At 39.5% G+C, this 24,362-nt stretch overlaps 1 protein-coding gene across 3 annotated transcripts in view; it reads right to left on the bottom strand.

Moving 5' to 3' along the window:
- The window catches only part of FGF12 (fibroblast growth factor 12), a 648,489-nt gene that overhangs the window by 275,556 nt on the left and 348,571 nt on the right, over nucleotides 1-24,362 (bottom strand). The gene's annotated exons all lie outside the window — the stretch shown is intronic.

Raw genomic sequence — 24,362 nt, 5'->3', positions numbered from 1 at the left:
AGTCCGAGGGAACTGCAGATCATATCCAGCCTGTCACCGCTACGGACTATGGAGCCGACATCACCACTTCCATCACTCAGCTGGCACATGTCCTGCAACACAGTCTTCCATGTACCTGTGTACACATAGCTATGTACCAATAGAACTACATCTGTGTACCCACACTTACGCACACTTGTGTACCCATATCTATATACATACATCTGTCTATCCATATACCTATATCTGTACCAATATCTATATATCTACATCTATGTACCCATATCTATAAACATACATCTATGTACCAATATCTATATACCTACATCTATGTACCCATATCCATATACCTACATCTATGTACCAATATCTATATACCTACATCTATGTACCCATATCCATATACCTACATCTATGTACCAATATCTATATACCTACATCTATGTACCAATATCCATATACCTACATTTATGTACCAATATCTATATACCTAGATCTATGCACCCATATCTATGCACCCATATCCATATATCTACATCTATGTACCCATATCTATGTACCAATTTCTATATACCTAGATCTAGGTACCCATATCTGTGTACCCATATCCATATACCTACATCTATGTACCAATATTTATATACATAATGTACCTACATCCATGGTGTACCTATATCTGTGTACATAGGCTTGCGCACAGGGTGTGCCAGGTGTGCCTGGGCACACCCTAATCACCCTGTGCTGGGCAAATTCCCCCTGCTGCTTGGCTGCAGAGAAAGGGACTGGGGAATCTCTGTCCTCAATCCCTTTCCCTGTCTCAAAATGAGACATCAGGGGTCTGTTTAGACCCCTGGTATCTCACCAAAGTCCCCCAATGGGGCTCCTAAAAAAACAGTGTAAAAACAATAAAACAATATTGTGAACAAATATTGTAAGAAATAATAAAACTGTAAAAAAGTAATAAGAAAATATAAAATATAAACTACTGACACCGTGCCCTGCTCTACTGACACAAATATCTGCCCTACTGACATTGTCCATTGCTCTACACGCGCATGTGCTTTGGGGTGCACACTCTAATGTAATAGGCTGCGCACACCTATGTCTGTGTACCAACTTTTATTTATCCACACCTATGTACCCAACATCTGTGTGCCAATATCCATGTACCTACATCCATGGTGTACCTACAGTGCCTTGAAAAGGTATTCATACTCATTCATACATTCCAATGGGCAGGAGCTGTGTAGGAGCGCTGTATACAGCACTCCTACACCGCCCCAAAGATGCTGCTTGCAGGACTCTTTTTCTCGTCCTACAAGCGCACTGCCCCAGTGTGAAAGCACTCGGACTTTCACACTGAGGAGGCATGGGAGGCAGTTATCAGGAGCTTTACAGGCGTTTGGTTGTAACATGACAAAATGTGGAAAATTTCAAGGGGTATGAATACTTTTTCAAAGGACTGTATGTGTACCAATATCTACATAGCCACATCTGTGTACCCATATCTGCGTACCAACACTTATATACCCACATTTGTGTACCAATATCCATGTGCCTACATCCGTGATGTACATATATCTGCATACCAACACCTATGTACCCACATTTGTGTACCAATATCCATGTGCCTACATCCGTGATGTACCTATATCTGTGTACAAACATCTATGTACCCACATTTGTGTACCATTATCCATGTGCCTACATCCGTGGTGTACCTATATCTGTGTACAAACATCTATGTACCCACATTTGTGTACCATTATCCATGTGCCTACATCTGTGGTGTACATATATCTGTGTACAAACATCTATGTACCCACATTTGTGTACCATTATCCATGTGCCTACATCCGTGGTGTACCTATATCTGTGTACAAACATCTATGTACCCACATTTGTGTACCATTATCCATGTGCCTACATCTGTGGTGTACATATATCTGTGTACCAACATCTACATACCTACATCTGTATGCCAATATCTATGTATACTATATCTGTGTACCAACATCTACATACCAACATCTATGTACCCACACGTGTGTACCAATATCCATGTACCTACATCTGTGTACCAACATCTTGAGTATAATATTTGCAGACAGTCTTGCATGTGTTATACATCACCTTGGCAAATGATTTACGGGCCTTTTAGTAATTTTACATACTTGCGTGAATTCATTTCTGACATGTCACAATGGGCAGCAATGGTATCATATTTCAAAAAAATTGCTACTTTTTATCAATAAAACAGTATGCATCTAAACCCCCCAGAAAATGTAATATATTGCAGCTTACCAATCCTAAAATGAGGTGGCTGCATTGGATTTCTTTTTTTAGGCTTCTTTTCCTTAATTTTTACTTGGTGATCTGGCAAGTAAGGCTTAATGTACACTTGGCCCCCATTTACCGTGGGTATGAGAAAACGCAAAATGTGGCAAAATCGTGCTGCAGTTTTGCCGCAGCTGGCGGTCTAAATGTTCCTATCCACACGATTTTTCTGCGTTCAGGAGTGGGACGTTGATCCTCACCTAAGCGCAGCAGCTCCTAAACTCTGCTAATAGCCTATGTTTACATTGACGCATAGGCTTTCATGGAGTTGAACTCAAGTTTAGGAGCAGTTAGTGTACATGAAGCCTAACACTCCTGCTGTATTTGGGTGGCTCCTCTATCTATGGAGAAGAAAACTAGTCACCCTCAGACAGCAGCATTGTTAGCCTGTGGAGAGGGGAGTGTTAGATGGACAAATAGATTTAGATGGACTTTATATAAGAGAATAACACATTAAAACAACACAGCTAACACTTTTTGAGCGGATACAGAAATGTTTATTTTTCCTTTTGGGATAAAGGTTTGACATAAATTAATAAAAGCTGACCATTGTAAGCACCCCTGTCAGTGTTAAAAAATAATTTCAGGCATAGTATATTCTTACATGGTTACATAGGCACAGCATGGACCAATATAACTGTGTATATACCACACCTGGATGATGCCAGTGGAATATGGAAATCACTGAAGTAGACACCACTACTCCACTTGCTTCTGGGTCCTGTGCTCAGAGGCTGGCATGATGCATTGTGTAATAAAGAGGTATTGTAAAGTGCTCTCTGATTGAAGGAAGTGGTGAGGTGGGGTAGTGACATCATAGTGACAGACTACTTTGTATATCTTTGTTATTTTGCCCATTGTTAAACTTTAACCAATTCCTGCCCTGCCTAAATACAAATGACGACCGGGCAGGACATTCTTTTTTTTTTTTACGTACTGTCACCAGTCAGTGTCCCACATCACTGGCACATCAGTTATATGATAACGCTGTACTGCACTAGTGACAGTATGTAAAAAAATCCAGTTTAATTAATTACAATTTCAAAAAATTCACCATGCCTCCCTTACTAAATACCTTGCACTTCTTTCCAAAAGAAGGGTTATTTAGGGGATATTTGTACTGTCCTGGAGTTTTCGGGCCTCAAGAAATGAGAGAGGTCATCAGTACATCAAGACTGATCGATTTTCAGATTTATATATATACTGTATCATAGATTGTGGACTCTATAACTTTAACACAGACTAAATAATATACACTGATTTGGGTTATTTTCACCAAAGAAATGTAGCAGAATACAGTTTGGCCTAAATTTATGAAGAACAATTATTTATTTGCAAAAATACGTTTATTTTTTTTCAATTTTTTTTGTCTTTTTTCGTTTATTTAGAAAAAAAAAAAACAGTGGTGATGAAATACCACCAAAAGAAAGCCCTATTTGTGTGGAAAAAAATGTCAAAAAATGTCATACGGGTACAATGTTGCATGACTGCGTAATTATCATTTAAAGTGCAACAGCGCGTAAAATTGGCCTGGGCAGGAAGGGGGTAAAAGTGCCCGGTATTGAGGTGGTTACAATGACATTGCTCAGGCTGGGTTGATTTCATCAGTCTGCTGCAGACAAGAGGAAGCTCAGTCTCCTCTACTCCACTGATCAAACTGCTACGTTGCAACATTTGTAGCAAGTCACAAGGTGAGAGGCTGCAGAGGACTGACCTGTGTCAAACATATGTCTTCAAAGGCAAGAACTAAACGAGACACTAGGTTTTATATGATTGGGTCCTCTCTGAATCAGCATCTCAGTCCAGAAAGTCATTACTGAGCCTGGATAATGGCTGAAAAAATGGTACTGTCCTTCTGGAGAAAAAAGGCATTGTCGGAATACTGTGATCAGTCTAAAGTGGTAGTAAAGCCCGCTTGGTGTTTTTTACCTACCTATATTAGGCTTAACTGTAGGTAAAATGAATATCTCCTAAATGTGCACCATTTAGGAGATATTCAGAGTGCATGCAACCTGTTACGTCAGCGGTTACGTCCAGCATATCTTGCCAGACCTTCAGAGCTTTGTGTTGAAACTGAGGGCTCCCGCACACATGCCCAGGAGTGACGTCATCGTGGCTCTGGCCAATTACATAGCCAGGAGTGCACAAACCCAGAAGAAAGACCGGGGGAAGATATCAGCACTCTCAGCAATGACAGCGCGCTGATAGAAGGCTTCATTGCAAGGTAAGTATTACTAGCACATCATGCAATTACCTGACAGGTGTTTTTTATTTTTTTTTAAGCAGCAGTGGTTTACTACCGCTTTAAGGGTACGTTCACATTGGAGGCGGGTTAGAAATCGTGCAAGTTCAGCACGATTTCTAATCCGCATTTCATTGTGATTTCGGGGGTGATTTGAAAGACATCTGTGTGGGTTCATGCACAGATGTCTATTGAAATCGCCCCTGAGGTCGACAAAAGTAGTTCAGGAACTAATTGGTGCGGCACCGCAAAGTCAGCGTTACACCGATTCGGACGGTGCCGTTGCTGGCAATAGGCTGCGATTTGGCCCTGATGTGAACGGGGGCTGAAAGGTAATAAATAGCTGGATGTGTTGCAATTACACAATACCTAACATGTATGCACTAAACATGAAAATATGAAGGCGATGCTAGGTCTGAGGGTAAGAAAGTGTTAATTAATATACTTCTTTTTTTTTTTCATTTTCTTAATCCAATTGGGAGCATAGTGCAAAGTGCACGTCATCATAATATATTGCCAAAAGACATATGATTGATTGATTTCATTGCACACAGAAGTCTGTGTTCTCATATGATCTCTCCTTTGAGCACCTGAACCCGCAGCAACTTTTCTTGCCAGCTTGGTTGTTGTTTCCCGTGACAAATGCAGAGTAAAAAATTGCTTGTAGGAAATCCCTGCAATCAATAAAGTGGTCATCGAAAAACTCTATCTCAGGCCTGAATAGCTGGATTTATATTAAGGTTCCCTTCTCATATTAAGTATAGAACTATTCTACTTTATGAAATCTGATGGAGGGACCTCTAATAAAATCCCCTGTGAATGCACTAATGCCTTAAATAGCTCTGGTGGTGTTAGTTTAATTGTCTCTGTTTTCTACAAAAATAATACTTATTATATGATCTTATTATATATTATATATGATTATGAGATATATCAGGGTTTTTCAACCAGTGATTCTCCAGAGGCAGTGGCGGCTGGTGCTGGAGTATTTTGGGGGGGAAGCGGGCCCCTCTAGGTCCGCACTCGCCCTACAGCGGAGCCCTCCAGCTGTCATGGGTCCCCTGGTGCCCGGTGCTGCAGCTTCTGTTTTGGCCCGGTCTTCTTTCTGGGTTCCGGGTCTTCCTGTCCTGATTGGCTGGGAAGGCGGAAGCAGATTTTCTGGTATTTTAGGGTGGGAGGGTTCGATGTGCAGTGCTCTGACAATATGAAACTGGCCAATTGGGGCCTCGGGATGTGGTCACATGCTTGTGAGGGGGGTGACGGACCCCTGGTAGAGACTTGTTGGTCCAGCGCCCCGCACAGTGCACGGCCATACAGATGGTGCAGGCTGAAGGGGGGGGCCCTGCACCCCTTGTGGACCGGCCTTCACTATCCAGAGGTTAACAGTGGTCCCTCAAGTAATGAGAAATTTCTGCCAATCAGGTACGTTCCCACTGGCACCAGTAATCTTTTTAGCTATCTGTAAGGGGGGTAAAGTATAAGTATAAGGAACATTCTTCCCACTGACCATCACATTAATGTAACATGAGCTGTAGATATAGTAATTTTTAGCAGGGCTTCCCTAAACTGGAAAAGGTTCAGATTTGCAGAGATATAATATATACTGTATGGTTGATATGATATGGTTATATCAATGAAATAGTCAACTGCATAAATATTACTATACATGGTAACTGTCATGTTCCCTTATGCCGCTGCATATTGTAGGCTCAGTGCTTTCTCTCTCTTTTAATCTTTTAAAACTTTTTTCCTTGAATGTTGTACATTTGTGGTCAATGCAGATGAATCTGCTTATTTTGACCCTTTCATATTCATGTCATCAAAAAATAAGGGTCTATTTACACTATATGAGTTGAGCTGCACTGGGTTGCATTACCCAATACAATCCTAACACATAGGCAAGGCAATTGGCCTTAATCCTCATGAGTTCTGTTCATACCATTGAGCTGCAGTGGTGTGCACTGAAAAAAGTAGGACGTAGTCCACTGCAGTGAATAAAGATGAATAAAATGTAATTTTGTGACATTTCAGTAATGTTGATAAAGCATTGTGTCATTACAACACATTAGCACCGCACCCTTCTTAGTGGACACTTCTGTAGGTCAGAAGGCAGGCTCTGTGAAATGTAAGACACAGGAATGTCTATTTACAGGGCATAGTGAATATGTGTCACAGAATTCAAGGAAGTAAATGTGTGGGGAAGAAGTTTACAAACATCAAGATCATACAGATTAATAGGAGCAGGCTAGACATAACTAAAAATTAAATGTGGAAATAAATATATGATTTAACAAATTTACCATACAATTTACCATAGATATGCTTTAAATCTTCATAGAAGTTAACCATGAATGAGGAAACATCAGGACTGTGTTTTCATATACCTTTCATTATAGAATGCTTTGCTTCATGTAGTTTAAATAAAATATACTAGGTATGTGTTAACTGCAAGCCCATCTAATACATATCTGGGGAAGCACATTAGCAAAGTGTTTAGCACTTCCACCTAGCAGCCCTAGAGTCATCAGTTCAAATCCCAACCACAGCACCACCTGCACAGTGTTTGCATGTTCTCCCTGTGCCTATTTGGGGTTCCCTCTGGTTTGCTCCCACGTTTTAAAGACATGCTTCTAGGTTAATTGTCTTCTGTCTAAATTGGCCCTAGTATAAGCGGTCCCCGGGTTACAAACAAGATAGGGTCTCTAGGTTTGTTCTTAAGTTGATTATGGTTGTAAGTCGGAACAGGTAAATTTTTTAAGTGTAGCTCCAGCCAATAGAACTATTTTTAAGCTTTTTGGAAGGGTTATCATCACCTCTGTAACCATGGGCGTCCGCAGAACTTTTTTCAGAGGGGGGCATCATTTTAGGGTCGCCCTTTTCAACAATGTCATTATCACATTATTATGGTCAGAGACTGCAGACGTAGTACAGTCCCTAGGATTAGTAATGGATAATGGCCAACAGGCCCTCTTACCAGACCCAGCGAAACTACAGCAGTGATCCCTGGACGATCGCTCACTCTGGGTTTCCCGGGAGCAACTCTGGTCAGTAGTGTAGCATGCCTGTACCCTGGCAGTAGCTCAGTCTCTCTCCCTCTGGTGGTGCTGGGCAGCGTGGCTCTCTGGTGGCGCTGGGCAGCGTGGCTCTCTCTCTGGTGGTGCTGGGCAATGTGGCTTTCTCTCTGGCTTCTGCCCAGCACACTCCTCGTTCTTTGTCCTGTAGCACTCTCTCCCTCGGCTTTTTTTCAGGCTGCAGTCTGTCAATCTCTCTTGATTGAGCTGTAGCCTCCTCCCAGTGGCAAATGGGGCTGGGAATCTTTGGGACTACATGCCCCATGGTGCTCTCCTCTCCTAGTCTCCTTTGATTGGCCCTCAGTTATGGCCAACAGGGAAGGAACGGAGCGGGCAGGAAGCTAGGTGGGGAACCTGGTAAAAGCCAGCATCTCTTCTTCCTGACAGGAGAAAGGGGGGGGGCGAGTGGGGGAAACCTCTGATAGTCTGCCTTTCTCCTGTCACAGCACCGCCGAGCTCTCTGCTGGACTGAGCAGGGAAAAGAGCCCGAAGTCACACTACATTAATGGGGGGCTTAACAGCACCTTAATGGTGTCACCCCACTGGCGGGTGGCACCCGGGTGTGGGCTGCCCGCACCCTGATAGTGACACAACTGTGCTGAATTTAAGATCCGATCCCTGATTCCAGGGGGGGCACTTGACCCCCCTTGCCCCTATCTGCGGACGCCCATGTCTGTAACATTTGTTTTGCTGTCTGTGTCCCTGTTTAGAAGATTTCACCTCACTTTCTGTCCCAATGACAATTAGATTTTGAAAAATTTGGGTTGTTGTGGAAACAAGCCTTGGTGATAAAAGCTCAGTGGAGGTACCTTTTCCCCATAATAGCTCTTACAGGAGAGAATTTCCCTTCCTAGTGGTAGATTTCATCTCACTTCCTGTTGTCTCCCTCCATTTGTAAGTAGGAGTCGTTTGTAAGTTGGATGTTTGTAACTAGGGGACCGCCTGTATATGTATGAATGTGAGTTATGGACCTTAGATTGTAAGCTCCTTGCAGGCAAGAACTGACATGTTGTATAATATATACTGCACATATGTACTAAAGTGATGTCACTATACAGTTCCTGTAGTAATAATGTACAAACACATTTACAATTATTTAAATTTTAATTTTGACTGGAGTGTTTTTATAGGCTTGAAGAGACAACTTCAGCTGTTAGTTTTGGTCGATAATTATTGGAAACTCATGGCTACTTAAATGTCTTGAGTGTTGATCATTGATCCCTGTAGTAACATGAAAAGTTCCCAACTCCCCTCAGCTGGTAAATATTATCAAGACCCCCACTCTTAGATAGACCTAAGTGAAAAATGTACATGATCAGTCATTGTTGGCCTAAATATTCTAGTTACCTAGTTATGCTGACCCACTGGCTAAAGGTGAAACAAACAAAAAAATGCGAGCAAGCAAAAGTTATATTGCAGAAAAGACACAATGGGGTTGATTTACTATAAGTAAAGAGGCTGTTCAGTTTGCAAGGGAATTTTCACTTTGCATAGTGAATCTGATTGTATGGATGTATAACCACCTACCACTGGGGTGTTCCCACTCCTTCTGTTGCATTTTTATGAAACAAAACTAAATGGTAACACATCATCATGGCCTCACAACCAGACATGGAAACTCATGTAAAGTGGAGCTTGAGAAATATGAGAAATGGGTCTATAGCACTGAACCAAATGCAAGTTTTAGGTAGACTGATGCTTTAATATTTGTAGATTGCTCAACATAAAAACAAATCAAACTGTTCAGAGAAGGAAGATTCATTGCTGCTGACAAGGGTATTTTTAATAATTCAGATTGTGCCATATGTGAATTATCCAACAGAACTTCAATCCAAGTTTGTCAAAGCATTGAAGATTGCTGGCAACTGTTGTCTGTACAAGATGCTTATCTCTATCAAGGAGACACAGCAGCAGATTTGAGAAAAATGTGAATTCTGTTGACTGACTATAAACAGGAACATCAAATAATGAATTCAATATAGCAGAAATCGTCTAACAAACATTTCAGATATTATCTATATTACTTTAGGAAACCACAAAATGTACAAATCTGTCTTTTGACAGATCTGTCTTTGGATACAACATGCATGCATTCAAACACCAAATCCTATTAAAGTCTTCATTGGGATTTGAAATAACTAGAAATCTTGATCCTCAGCACTCTACCATCCTTCCATGTTCATATGTCCGTTTCTACTGTCTATTCTGCTCCATTTTCCAGTCTGTCTAATTAATTACTACAGTGCGGACCACGAGGTGCAGATCATGAGGTGCGTTTTCAGGCTGCAAAGGCTTTGTTGCTTGCCCACATCATTAGCCCATTTTAATGTCTATGGGGGCATCAGCAGAGAACGCTGGATGAGCCTTAGTAGAGGAGAGTTAATCGGACCTTTTGAGAATCATTGTCATATTACTTTTATTTTTCCTCTGATAAATTGATGGCAAAGGTATCTACTCCAAAAGTTGACTGTTATCAAGTTATCACGTAGTACCTTCAGGAAGGCGTTGGTACATGACTGAGGATGGCAAATTGGACCTTTACAAAGTCTCTGGCTACCCTTAGTGCTAGTTCTCAGCCCTGCTCTATAGTAGGTACAAACTAAAATTCAAAGTCAGCAAAATAGACTGTTTGGTCTTAATACCAATTTAGACTGTTGTTCAAGCTAAACTTTAAAAGGAAATATCTGCCACTTTTGTACTGAACTGAGAAAGATGAACGAGATATGTACTGATGATGTTTGAGTTTTCTAAACAAAGATCATATTAGCTTTTTTTTTTGCTTTATATTAAGCAAGGAGGCAGGATGAGATATTCTTCTGACTGATTCAGCTTTGTGTATATTCTGAACTTGAATTATTGGGCTTTGTAAACAGGATTTTGAAAAAAGTTTACAGCGCAACCCGCTGGTTACAAATTGTGATATATTTATGTAGTGCTCACTCCCGTAGGAGCCGCTGGATTTCTCACAGGCTCAATAAACAGTCCAGGGGAGGTTGTTTTCTTTTGTTTATTTAAGAGATAACTTGGATAGGGCATAGGGATGCGTGGGATGCCCAGAACTGAAGAATTTGAATAACTTTGTGGACCTGCTAATGTTTATGACTCCTGATAACTGACTTACAAAAGGTGCTGTCCACCCGCGGAAGCAATGGCACAATTACTATAGCAGTAACAAAAAGATTCCACAAAAAGTTCAGGTGCTATTCCTTGTAGGAATGCCCAAAGCAATGGCTACTGCTGTCCCAAGCTAGAGAAATGGGGATGCTTTGGGCTGCTTTGTGCACTAAGCCTTCCCCCAGACCTGGACACGTAAAGTAATGCAGCTTTATTGTACTCTCTAGATAAGCATTGGGTAGGTAGAAGTGGAACTTACTCACTCAGTCCCTCAAAGTAATTCCTGAAATCCAAGAGGCTGCTGAAGAGGCACATTGCTACACATGCCTGCACTTGATTTCAGGGTGTCTTCAGCTAAGCCTAGCTGAGTCAGATAAAGGGAGTGAGGCTTCCAATGACTACTTCTCTCTTTTCCTCTAGCTCAAACTTTCTCCTTCTGGCTCTCCTTTTTTCCAGGGACAGAGCCCCCAAGCATAGGGGTCTCCTCCAGATAACTGGACCCTGGACTCTGCACACTGACTGCCAGACTTCTGACTATATATGAGACTGTTCCCCCTCATACTGAGTCTTGCCCTCTCAGGGATTGGTGGGAAGCCCACAAATAAGGCTGCAGCTTCTGTTCCTCCACCCTTTAATTTCCAGAACTATCCAGTACGTTCTAGAAGCACTGCGCCGTCTAAACAATTAACCCCTGCTCCTCTGCCTACAGAGGAGCCAACTACATTTACCTACAGTTAGCAACTCTAAGGGTGCTCTATTTATGTCTTACTTCATATTTTTCTATATGCTAAAAAATGGGGGAATTTTTTTTTTTAAATGTTCAAGTTTAGTCTCGAATATTATAATAAAGTATAATAAAAAATAAAATACAATTCCTCTTTAAGAAATTGTCTTGCCTTACTATAGCTGTAATCAAGTATGCTTTAGATTTCTAAACATGAATGTATTAAAGTGAACACAAGACAAAATAATTCCATGACATCCTCAGGGTGGAAGCTGCCATTATCCAACTCCTGGCTTGCACACTAGTTCTGTTTTAGTAATGTAATTCACAGTGACATTGAATGTGTTCTGCTTTGCTGCCCTGGAACTAGTATGTTGGCCCGGGAGTTAGGGAATGATTGCTTCCATTTGATGCTCCCCTCACTAATGCTTTGCTTTAAGACAAACTCCCTTTAAGCAACAAAAGCGGAACTATAACTTGGAAGGTTATTAAAAAAAGATATCAAGCAGAATCAGATTTGTTGCTAGGGTCAGTGACATGCTTTCACAGTTGCTTTTTTAAAAGAACCCCACTGTGATCAACTAGACATATGCCTAAAAATATTACCAGTAATCAGGCCAAAAGTTATAAAACTAATATTTAAAAAATCCTCGGTGCAGTTAAGCTTGACTTTTTACCTTTACTGAAATTTGAAGTTTAGGCATCCTATTCTTAGAAATGCTAATTACATTTTTGGATCGCATTGTAAACTTTCCAGTTTTGCTACACAGTTACATAATAGTTTTTTTTCTAAGTTCTAAGGCAAAAAAAATTACAGGTATACCCTACTTTTATGCCTGTAAAGCTGGAAAGTGCAAAATCAGGCTGCCTTCTGCATAGAAACCAATGAGCTTCTAACCCCAGCTTGTTCAATTAAGCTTTGATAATAAAACCTGGAAGCTCATTGGTTTCTATGCACAAGTGAGCCTGATTTTGCACTTTCCAGCATTAGTAAATAAACCCCATTGTGTACTTAAAAGTGGGGTATGCCTGTATAGTAACTTATATGGGTAGGGGCAATGAGAATCCTTGCATTGGCTCTCCCCCATAAGCTACGACGTGTGAGATTTATATAACATATTCAGAAACAGCCTAAAACATATGATGAAATCTGAACAGCTTTTGTATCTCTGGGCAAAAACATAGTTACAGTTTTTTCTCCATTTAGTGCCGGCATTTGCTTTAACATTTTAATATATCTGACTTTGCAGAAAGTCAGAGAGGCAATTTTGTGATTAGATCTTTGCCAAAGGAAATAAAAATAAAGCAAGAGACTTCTTGTGTATGGGAATTTTCAGTGAGATGTAGAAAAAAGTCTTGAACAGACAGATTTGTTAAGTGACTGTTCTCCAATCTGCCTAATATGCTATGAGGCTTGTTCTAAGAAGTTTCTGACAGCTGTCAAACTACAGATTTTCTAGTTGCAGAGGGCTGCTTAGCCATGACATCTAATTTGCTAATATGTTATACTTCTTTATTAACCACTTCAGCCCTGGAAGATTTGGCTGCTCAATGACCGGGCCATTTTTTGCGATACGGCACTGCGTCGCTTTAATTGACAATTGCGCGGTCGTGCGATGCTGTACCCAAACAAAATTAACGTCCTTTTTGTCCCACAAATAGACCTTTATTTTGGTGGTATTTGATCATCTCTGCGGTTTTAATTTTTTACGCTATAAACAAAAAAGAGCGAAAGATTTGAAAGAAACACAATGGGGGTTATTTACGAAAGGCAAATTCACTTTGCACTACAAGTGCACCGCAAGTGCACTTGGAAGTGCAGTCACCGTAGATCCGAGGGGAACATGCAATTAAGATTAAAAAAACAGCATTTTAGCTTACACATGATCAGATGATAAAATCAGCAGAGCTTCCCCTCATTTCAGATCTACCCCTCAGATTTACAGCGACTTCACTTGTAGTGCAAAGTGGATTTGCCTTTCGTAAATAACCCCCAATATCTTTTACTTTTTGCTATAATAAATATCCCACTTTTTTTTCAAAAAAACTATTTTTTTCCTCAGTTTAGGCCGATATGTATTCTTCTACATATTTTTGGTAAAAAAATTTGCAATAAGCATATAATGATTGGTTTGCGCAAAAGTTATAGCGTCTACAAAATAGGGGATATTTATGGGATTTTTATCATTATTTTTTTTTTTTACTTTTTACTAGTAATGGCGGCGATCTACGATTTTTATTCAACTGTTGGTCAGCAAGTCACGCGCACCTATGCTTGATGTCCATCACTGCGCTCATGCACATACACCCTCCTAAAGCTGCCACTTAAATTAATAATAAAGTGTAACTGTATTTAAATGAACAAATAGTGTAACCGTATTTAAATGAACAATATTTGATCTACGATTTTTATCGGGACTGCGATATTGTGACAAATTGGACACTTTTGACACATTTTTTGTGGGGAAAAAAAGGACGTCAATTTTGTTTGGGTACAGCGTCGCATGACCACACAATTGTCAGTTAAAGCGACACAGTGCCATATCGCAAAAAATGCTCTGCTCATTGAGCAGCCAAATCTTCCAGGGCTGAAATGGTTAAAGATAGAAAGAAAAAGTGAGGATTCTTAACCACTTCCATACCGGGTCTATTCTGGCACTCCTCTTCAATCATCATTTTTTTGCTAGAAAATTACTCAGAACCCCCAAACAATATATATTTTTTTAGCAGACACCCTAGGAAATAAAAAGGCGGTTGTCGCAACTTTTTATGCCGCACGGTATTTGCGCAACAATTAAATAACTAAAAAATAACAAAACAGTAAAGTTAGCCCAATCTTTTTGTATAATGTGAAAGATGATGTTACACCCAGTAAATAGATACCCAACATGTCACGTTTTAAAATTGCCCACACTCATGGAATGGCACCAAACTTCGGTACTTAAAAATCTCCATAGACGATGCTTTAAAATTTTTTACAGGTTACCAGTTTAGAGTTACAGAGGAGGTCTATGGCTAGAATTGTTGCTCTCGCTCTTACGCACATGGCGATACCTCACATGTGTGCTTTGAATGGCGTTTACATATGTGGGCGAGACTTACGTGTGCGATTGCTTCTGTGTGCGAGCTACCGGGGACAGGGGCGCTTTAAATATATATATATATTTTTTTATTGCTTATTTTACTTTATTTTTTTATTTTCACGCTTTCTCTTGAAATTTTTTTTTTGATCACTTTTATTCCTGTTACAAGGAATGTAAACATCCCTTATAATAGGAATGGCGTGTGACAGGTCCTCTTTGTGGAGAAATGCAGGGTCAATAAGACCCCACATCTCTCCAGGTTAGAAAGCATGAGATAAAAAAAAAAATTCACGATCCCATGCTTTCCTGCCACTATCGGTGCTTGGTTTACAAGCGCGGCCCGAACATGACATCATAACGTCTAGCCTGGGCCTATGACGGTCATAAAGATGACTGGTCACCATCTGGTCACCGGAAATCTCTATGATCATCATCCAGCGGCGGCCGATTCCTTCTCTGGGTCCCCGATGGCACAGGAGAGCCCAGAGAAGCACCGGAGGGCGGCGGGAGGGAGCGATGTCCCCTCCCGTCGTCTCTAAGAACAATCTAACAGCTAAAATGCCACTATGATCATTCTTATGGTGCACAGAATCGCCGGCTGAAAAAGAGGATATCTGAATGATGGCTGTAGCTGCAGGCATCATTCAGATATTCCCACTGAAAGTCAAGGACGTCATATGACGTCCTTGGGCTGGAAGTGGTTTTTAAAGAGCAACTCCAAGCAAAAAAAATATCTGTGTTAAAGTCATAAAATAAAACATTCAATTTAACCTAATTTGATCTTTGTATAAAGTGATGTAGGCACAGCCCAAACAGCAGAGGATAACTGGGAATGTACTTCTTGAGTGACATCTGTTATGGCTTCCCATATTATCAAACTTCCAAGGCAGAGTTCAATGCGATTGGTTTTGCGACAAACATTTTAGTTCCTGTTTGTATGTGAAAAACAGCAAGCTTCCTGCAGTGTGTTTGGGAATGCAATGCATGAGCAATGCATGTGTGCTTACCATTTGCACCCTCCCAAAAAAAAAAGAAAACCTCTCTAGCAATACACACCAAACTGAGCATGTGTAGAGTGCCCCCACGGCTCTGTGCCATCAGCATGATGATCAGAGATGACAGGATCAAACAGCCTTTTTTCACATATTGCAGAGGATTAACCCCTTATATTCCACAGTGAGTATAACAAGCATGCTTTACTGCACGTACAACCTGATTTTACTGTTGTGGGCTTAGCAACACTTTAAGGTCAAACATTATTACTAGCATAATTCTCCCAATTTGGATTATGATTAACTGATCAAGTCTGGTAAATACACAGCAATATATACATTTCCATATAGAATTACACTAGGGCTAAAACTTCTCTGAGGCTCTGAAGGCAGGATAGGGCATTAAGTATCATTGGGCGTACAGCAGGAAATATTGGCACCATACCATTTACAATGAGCGCTAGAAACCTTTGTCTACTCCTGTATTGAGAAGAATCAGATGACCTTCACAAGGACAGCCAAGCATGGAGGTTTCCTGGATCATCTATGGTGGTCACAGCACACTGTGCATGAAACTATAGAGCAGATTATATACATTTTAAAGACACACTCTATCTCTATTCAAAATATCTATAGTCATTTTTTTTTAGATTTGGATAAAAAATTGTAGGGTTAAAACCCTTCTCAGTTTTTGGGCTATGGCCTTGTAGATAAATTTCCCCCACTTTATCTGCCAGTTGTTACTAGGACAGTGGGAAAATCTCTCTAGTAAGGTCACAGTGAGGGAATGTAGGGAAGGCTAGTACCTAGTTAGCTTCTCATTGCTGTCTGTGTACACATTGGAGATTTCCCCTTACTACCCCTTACTCACAGTGAAACGATCAGATATGGGCTTTTTAAACCATTAACCACTTGCCGACCGGCTCCTGCACAAATACATCGGCACTTTGAAGATGGATATCTCGGTAACGACAGCAGCTGCTGCCACAACCAAGGTATCCATCTCTTCAAGAGCCAGTCATGTTTATGATAATGGTGGTCCCTGTGGCGGATTCACTGCGAGATCTCCCGCGCCCTCCGCCGCTTACCGGAGCCATCGACAGCGGCGGAGGCGATCGGGTCCTATCCGTGGCTGGGTACGGAGACGAGTGAGGGTAAGATGGCCCCCACCCGTCTCCATACCATAGCAGGGCGGAAATGACGTCAAAATGTCAGTTCCACCCATAGCTCTTAAAGGCACATTTTTTCAAATGACAACATTTTTTTTTTTATTGCATTTTAGTGTAAATATGAGATCTGATGACTTTTTGACCCCAGATCTCATATTTAAGAGGTCCTGTCATGCTTTTTTCTATTACAAGGGATGTTTACATTCCTTGTAAAAGGAATAAAAGTGACCCAATTTAAAAAAAACAAAAAACAAAAAAAAAGTAAAAAGATAAATAAAATAAAGTAAAATAAATAACTAAATAAAAACATTTAAAGCGCCCTGTCCTGACGAGAAGCGAACACATACGTGAGTAGCGCCCACATATGAAAATGGTGGTCAAACCACACATGTGAGGTATCGTCACGATCGTTAGAGTGAGAGCAATAATTCTAGCCCTAGACCTCCTCTATAACTCAAAACATGCAACCTGTAGAATTTTTTAAACGTCGCCTATGGAGATTTTTAAGGGTAAAAGTTTGATGCCATTTCACGAGCGGGCGCAATTTTGAAGTGTGACATGTTGGGTATCAATTTACTCGGCGTAACATTATCTTTCACGCTATAAAAAAAATTGGGCTAACTTTACTGTTGTCCTATTTTTTTATTCAAAAAAGTGATTTTTTTTCCAAAAAAAAGTGCGCTTGTAAGACCGCTGCGCAAATACGGTGTGAAAAAAAGTTTTGCAACAACTGCCATTTTATTTTCTAGGGTGTTCGAAAAAAAAACAATATATAATGTTTGGGGGTTCTAAGTAATTTTCTAGCAAAAAAAAAACTGTTTTAAACTTGTAAACAAGAAAATCTCAAAACGAGGCTGGTCTTTAAGTGGTTAAGCTATTTAAAAAAGTGCATATATTTTTATGCACTTCAATCAGTTTGGAGCTTATCTTTTTCTTATCACACATATATTTTGCCATAAGGATTATTCCTTGTTTACTTGCAACAAAATTGGGTGTTGAATCTAACGCCATTGGCAGGTAATGCATTCTGATCAGTAATTCAGTGTATTTCACATTCTTTTATTAATGACACTGCAGAATGCATTTAATAATTTAACAACTAGGTGCAGCCCTTTATTTCTGCCATGGTTGGTCTCGGCTACACACTGATCTAATATGGCTGACAAGGAACAAAGTGGTGAACCTTCCATAAATTGCAGTATAGTGACATGCTTTCAAAATATGGCCGCCTAAGACAGCTACTACACTTTTAGCAGTTGCTTAGAAATAATTGTAACACTTTGAAGCCTTCTGAAATGTGTCAATTTGCCTGACAAATTTTTAAATGATATAGTTTTAAAAACATTTAGCATGTATATTCAAAATGCATGCATCGAAATGCTGATTAAATTGCGGTATTTTAGTGTTAGGTCTGAGTTAGTATGGAACTTACAACTCGAAATGGATAAAAATTTACGATACTGGCTAACCTAAAATTTTGAGGGAAAAAAAATGGAAAACTAAAAAGACATTAGTAGAATGGATAAACAGTGCCCACCTGTATGTCAATCCACTGGCCGCAAATCCCAATACACTCCACTGTGCAGCCAGCTTAGAGGAATGTTGTGGGATTTTGCATATATTTTATGTCTTTATTATGGTCTGGACTACAAATATTGCATATGAATATTATGTAGTATCCTTTAGACTCTTTTCATGTGTTTTTGTTTATTTCCTATGTTTCTTTTCCATCAGCTGTAAAAGGCATGTTTACAGAACTCAAAAGCTCAAGCTAAAATTTACAAACACAGTTAGTGAGCCAGAAGAGTTGCTCATACCTTATTCTGTGACTAAGTCTGAAGTTTCAGTCCAATAAATATAGCTCTATTTTTAGCTTACCTGCAGTTCTCTGAAAATCCTTCTTCATGCATTCAATGCTAACATTATATAATATATATATATATATATACACACACACACACTGTATATAAACAGTAAATATTATATATAAAACAGATCCAAAACCGTTTAAAACATACAAAGTTTAAAAAATATTATATTATGTTTATTACAGCCAGTGGACTGGATGTATGCAGGTATTTACTGTGTTATTGTGTAGCCTTTTCACTCATTGTATACAACATCAGTTGCTATAATACTTCTTGGAAACACTAATAATTTGGCATATTCACTCCTTTCTAACACATCAATTAACATATTTCTCAATAAACAACTGACTAGGTTCACACTTGAGCACTCGCTTCTTCAGATGTTTATAAAGCATCGTTCTCCCTGTTTTAGGTGTGTTTTTGTTTAGGCCAGTGGAAAGCAGGTTACTAGGATATGGGGACTAAAATGCACAAAAAACCTGCATTACTCAATTTTTCAGATGCTCCCATTGAAGTCTATGGGACCAAAAATTAGCATTTCTGCCCCAATGAAACACATAGATTTCAATGGCACAACAAACAGTAACACATTGCTCTTAATTGAATGGGCCCCACATAAAATGGGAATCCTGTTGTCGGCCATTGTTGTGTTTATGGAAATACACAACAAACTATGTAGTAATTATTACAGGAAACTAGATATTCATATAAAAAAATACCCTTTAATGAATTTTAATGCAAAAAAACAATATACTACCAAATGGTTTGGTAAAATATAAAAGGTAATGTTACGCCAAGTAAATAGATACCTAACATGTCTCACTTTAAAATTGCATATGCCTGTGGAATGGCGAGAAAATACGGTGCTTAAAAATCTCCATAGACGACACTTTGAAAACCTTTACAGGTTACCAGTTTAGAGTTACACAGGAGGTCTGGTGCTAGAATTATTGTTCTCACTCTGAGTTTTGTGACAATAATTGAAATGTGTGGTGGGATGACCGCTCACATATGCGTGTGGGACCTACGTGTGCATTGCCTTTCCGTGAGAGCACAGGGGGCAGGGGCGCTTTACATTTTTTATTTCATTATGTATTTTATTTTTATTTTTTTATATCAACTTTATTGCTATCACAAGGGATGAACAACATCCCTTGTGATAGCATGGGCCATGACAAGTCCTCTTTATTTTACTTTTAAACTTCAGACTTCCCCTCTGCCCTTTCACATGCCGGTAACACCTGTTTACAATAGACCAAAATCGGAAGTGACAAAATACTTGTCACTTTAGTTTTCTTAGACCATAGAGTTGATCAGGGAAGTTCCGGTCCTTGGTCATCTCTATGGTAAGCTGGCAAAATCCGTCCACTTCAGTCCCAAGCTCTCCTTGGAAGGCAGCGGAAGACATCAGGAGGGGGAGAACCTCCTTCCGTCGCATGTAAAAGCGATCCAGTGGCTATTTATCTCAGATCACTTTTACTTTATTCAGTTGAAAAGATTAATATCAGGGACATGACTGCAGCTGCAGCCATGGCTCTGGTATAACCACTTCAACTCAAGAACAAACAGGTATGTCCATTTGAGGGAAGTGGTTAGTACACTAAGTACATCAATAAGAACTATAAAGTTAATAGAATGGCTCCAAGACTAAAATGTGTGCAATTTTCTAGCAATGTTGAGCACTAGCTCGCTGCTTCTGCCTTCCAATTGGGCAATAAGGTATTTCATCAAAAATATAGACCAATAAGGCGTAGTAGTAGGCCAGTGTTCAACCTCACAAAAATGTACCAAACATGTGCATATTAGAGTGCCCTGGGCACTGAGGATAATGTTTAAAAGTATGTGCCTGCCACCTAATTTTGGAGCCAGTTTAATTGAACATGCCAACAGTAAATACTGCCATACATTTTCCAAAGAAATAAGTGGTTGCTACTAAACGAGTCTTGGGATGCATGTACACAGACACATGCACATTACAGGACCAGGTTGTGGTGACACGACTGCCCCTATTTCTGCTTCTGATCACTGGGTACACCTGTGCCTCTGGATGTTGTCCTGTTTCATATAATAGCATGCATTTTTTTAAAAGAACCAGTGAGTACTGAACAGCCACCACAGTAATTGATTAATTCTTACATTTTATTGGCAGAGTCACCATAACAGGTAATAAATACAAAACAGTCCTGTGCGTGCACTATTTCAAGATATTAAACACCTTTAGGTGAAAATTTAGAGACATAAAGGCTGTTCGAGCAATATCTGCTATCCATCACAACCTATTATGGTGGTTTCAAGAAAGCCCTATGGAGTAGTTGTTGCTAAGTATGAGAATATGCAGCAATGTATTAAAGATTCTATCATAAAAAGGAAGGAAGAGCTCTGTGTTACGGCTTCCTCAGATTTCCCCTATCTACTCTGTTTGCTATTTATATAAAATTCCTGTGGTAAACATGACAGCAGGTGGTGGTAAATTGGTCATATGTGTTAAATGGTTTTGTAACAGGGGCCAGTGGATGAACAATTTATTTTCCTTATGACTGACACATCAGAACAAGGCTCCGCTGGAGCGAATATAAATAGTTCACAGCTTTTCATTGTTCTGGTACCTGCACATAAAATATGTATGAGGTAAAACACAGTGTGAGGAGTTACCACCAATGCATTTTTAAAAGCAGACATTCCACTGAAAATAGTTCAGGACATACCAAGAGCAACTGTAAATGGAAAAAAGTAGTAAAAGCAAGTGAGAAGGAATAGTCAACACAAAACTGCATCTAGGACTGAAACAATATCATATTTTATACACTAGGAATGGAGGTACGTGGGCAGATGACATATGAAGTTACAGCATAGGTCAGTAATCATGATAATTTATACAGTATATTCATAGCTTTAGAGAAGAAAGTCTTACAAAGTGACCACATGGCACCCCAGAAGTACACACAGAGCCCAGGGGTAATAGAAAACAAGAAATAGAATTCTATGTCTTGCTTGCTTGTTCGAGGGTCAACCAAATAAAATGGATGATATTAACTTGTTTGTCTTTCTCCAGAGCCTCCTAGCTGCAGTATCTTTTTTATCTCATGGCTATAAATGAGTGAGTAAGTAAGGGGTTCTCTTGGATGACATTGGTATTGTAAGTCAATAATGTCTGATAATGTCTGAACAAATTAATGGGGTGGGCAAATACAAGGCAAATGAGGTTTAATGTGGAAAAATGTAAAATAATGCATTTGGGTTTCAAAAATATGAATCCAATCTACTCACGGGGGGAGAACCTCTGGGGGAATCAAGGATGGAAAAGGACCTGGGGGTCCTAGTAGATGATAGGCTCAGCAATGGCATGCAATGTCAAGCTGCTGCTAACAAAGCAAACAGAATATTGGCATGCATTAAAAATGGGATTAACTCCAGAGATAAAGCGATAATTCTTCCACTCTACAAGACTCTGGTCCGGCCGCACCTGGAGTATGCTGTCCAGTTCTGGGCACCAGTCCTTGGAAAGGATGTACTGGAAATGGAGCGAGTACAAAGAAGGGCAATAAAGCTAATAAATGGTCTGGAGGATATTAGTTATGAAGAAAGGTTACAAGCACTGAACTCTCTGGAGCAGAGACGTTCGAGAGGGGATATGATTTCAATTTACAAATACCATACTGGTGACCCCACAATAGGGATAAAACTTTTCTGCGGAAGGGAGTTTAATAAGACACGTGACCAAATTAGAAGAAAAGAGGTTTACCCTTAAACTGCATCGAGGGTTCTTTACTGTAGGAGCGGCAAGGATGTGGAATTCCCTTCCACAGGCAGCGGTTTCAGCGGGGAGCATCAATAGTTTAAAAAAACTATTGGATAAGCACCTAAACGACCACAACATACAGGGATATACAATGTAATACTGACAACTGACATATAATCACACACATAGGTTGGACTTGATGGACTTGATGTGTCTTTTTTCAACCTCACCTACTATGTAACTATATAACTATATGTCAATGGTAGGCAGTCCTCTGCTCATAATTCCCTTTGGCGCTAAAAGCCCACTTAATTTGCCTTTGAGAGCAACCTTCCATTTTAGGTAGCTGATGTGCAGCTTTGTGTTTAATTGTGAATTGCAGTTTAAACAATTTTACCAGTTCATTGAACAAATCAGGTTCACTAATGAAGAGAAATATAGATTTCTAGCAAACATCCACTTGGAGCAAACCTACTCATTATTATTTAATTATTACAATGAATCACTCATTACTACTTTTTTTGTGACAACACTGTCTTGTTTCTGTGGTGAACTCACTCTTTTTTGGAGTCACTCACACATTACGGGCCAAGGTACCACTCACCACATCTTCTGCACTTTGAACTATTCACTCTGTATGTAGCCTCAGGCATCTATTTTTGATTTGGATTTCTTTGCTACTACAGATGCTGAAAAGAAGTCACGCTGCACTAATATTCATTTTAAGAATTCTAATTAAATACCTGGAATGCCCAGGCACCCTATTATTTTCTTAAGTGACGCAACACATCAGGCGGAGTCAGGTGATGTCACTTCTAGTCCAGAGCTGAAACGGGTCTGGGACTCTTTTGAAAATTTTAAATTATCTTATGTTTTTAAAATAAAATTATTACACTATAAAGCAATTTTTCCTTTTCTTTTGAGTACCATCCATGATCAGTCGTAGCTGCATGATCAGAGATTAAAGGGACCTGCAGTTCCTTTCCCACTTTGAGCATAGGATTTGTAGGATCTTTGGAGGCGATACGTCATTTACTGGAACAAGCACAATTAGACCTGTATATTCATATAATTCTAAATTGGTGGTGAGCAAGCATTTTATGTAGTGGTGGAAGAACTTATGTATTATAACAGTGGATCACAGGCAAGAGCACATATGATATTGAAGAGACTATGAAAGAATTATCATATCAAGTTTCTGTGTGGATCACTATTACATGATGTATGTTGAGAAATCTCTTTTTTGATCAATTTTGGATTTTCATATTTATTTATTATTTGCACAAATTGGGTATTATACTGTATAATTGTATCAAGTATGTCATCATTTTTTATGTATTTGTTTTGTTTATTTTTGTGGAGGTCATTAGGATAGATAGAGGGGTATGAGCAGTATGGCACTATTTAATCACTTTTAACACTTTCATGCAAATATTAATCTTAACACCCCTTCTCCTTACTTTCTCAATGCTGCATATACACACTTTACATAGCTCAAGTAACCTGGACCAAGAGCCACACCTTATGTGGGGCAAATAATCACTCCAAACCACCTCAGAAAGGCACATGCCTGGCCTTTATCTACAGGACGCCTAATGGAGAAGTCATATATGTGAAAGCATACTGGTAGATTGCCTCTCCATCAGGAGCATCTAGAAGATAAGTGGGGAGGTTATTATGGTTCAGTTGTGTAAAAGTATTGTTATCCTTTTAACTATAAGTGTTCGCAGCCTATTGAATTAAGGTGTGCACCCCAAAGCTGAAACACACATGCGTGTGTGTGTGTCTGTGTATATATATATATATATATATATATATATATATATATATATACAGTTGTACACAGTTGTGCTCATAAGTTTATATACCCTGACAGAATTTATGATTTCTTGGCCATTTTTCAGAGAGTATGAATGATAACACAAAAACTTTTCTTTCACTCATTGTTAGTGTTTGGCTGAAGTCTTTTATTATCAATCAACTGTGTTTACTCTTTTTAAATCATAATGACAACAGAAACTACCCAAATGACCCTGATCAAAAG

This window comes from Aquarana catesbeiana, linkage group LG04, assembly GCF_042186555.1.
Source record: "Aquarana catesbeiana isolate 2022-GZ linkage group LG04, ASM4218655v1, whole genome shotgun sequence".
NCBI classification, from domain to species: Eukaryota; Metazoa; Chordata; class Amphibia; order Anura; family Ranidae; genus Aquarana; species Aquarana catesbeiana.
This window is presented reverse-complemented; position numbering and strand designations above follow the sequence as displayed.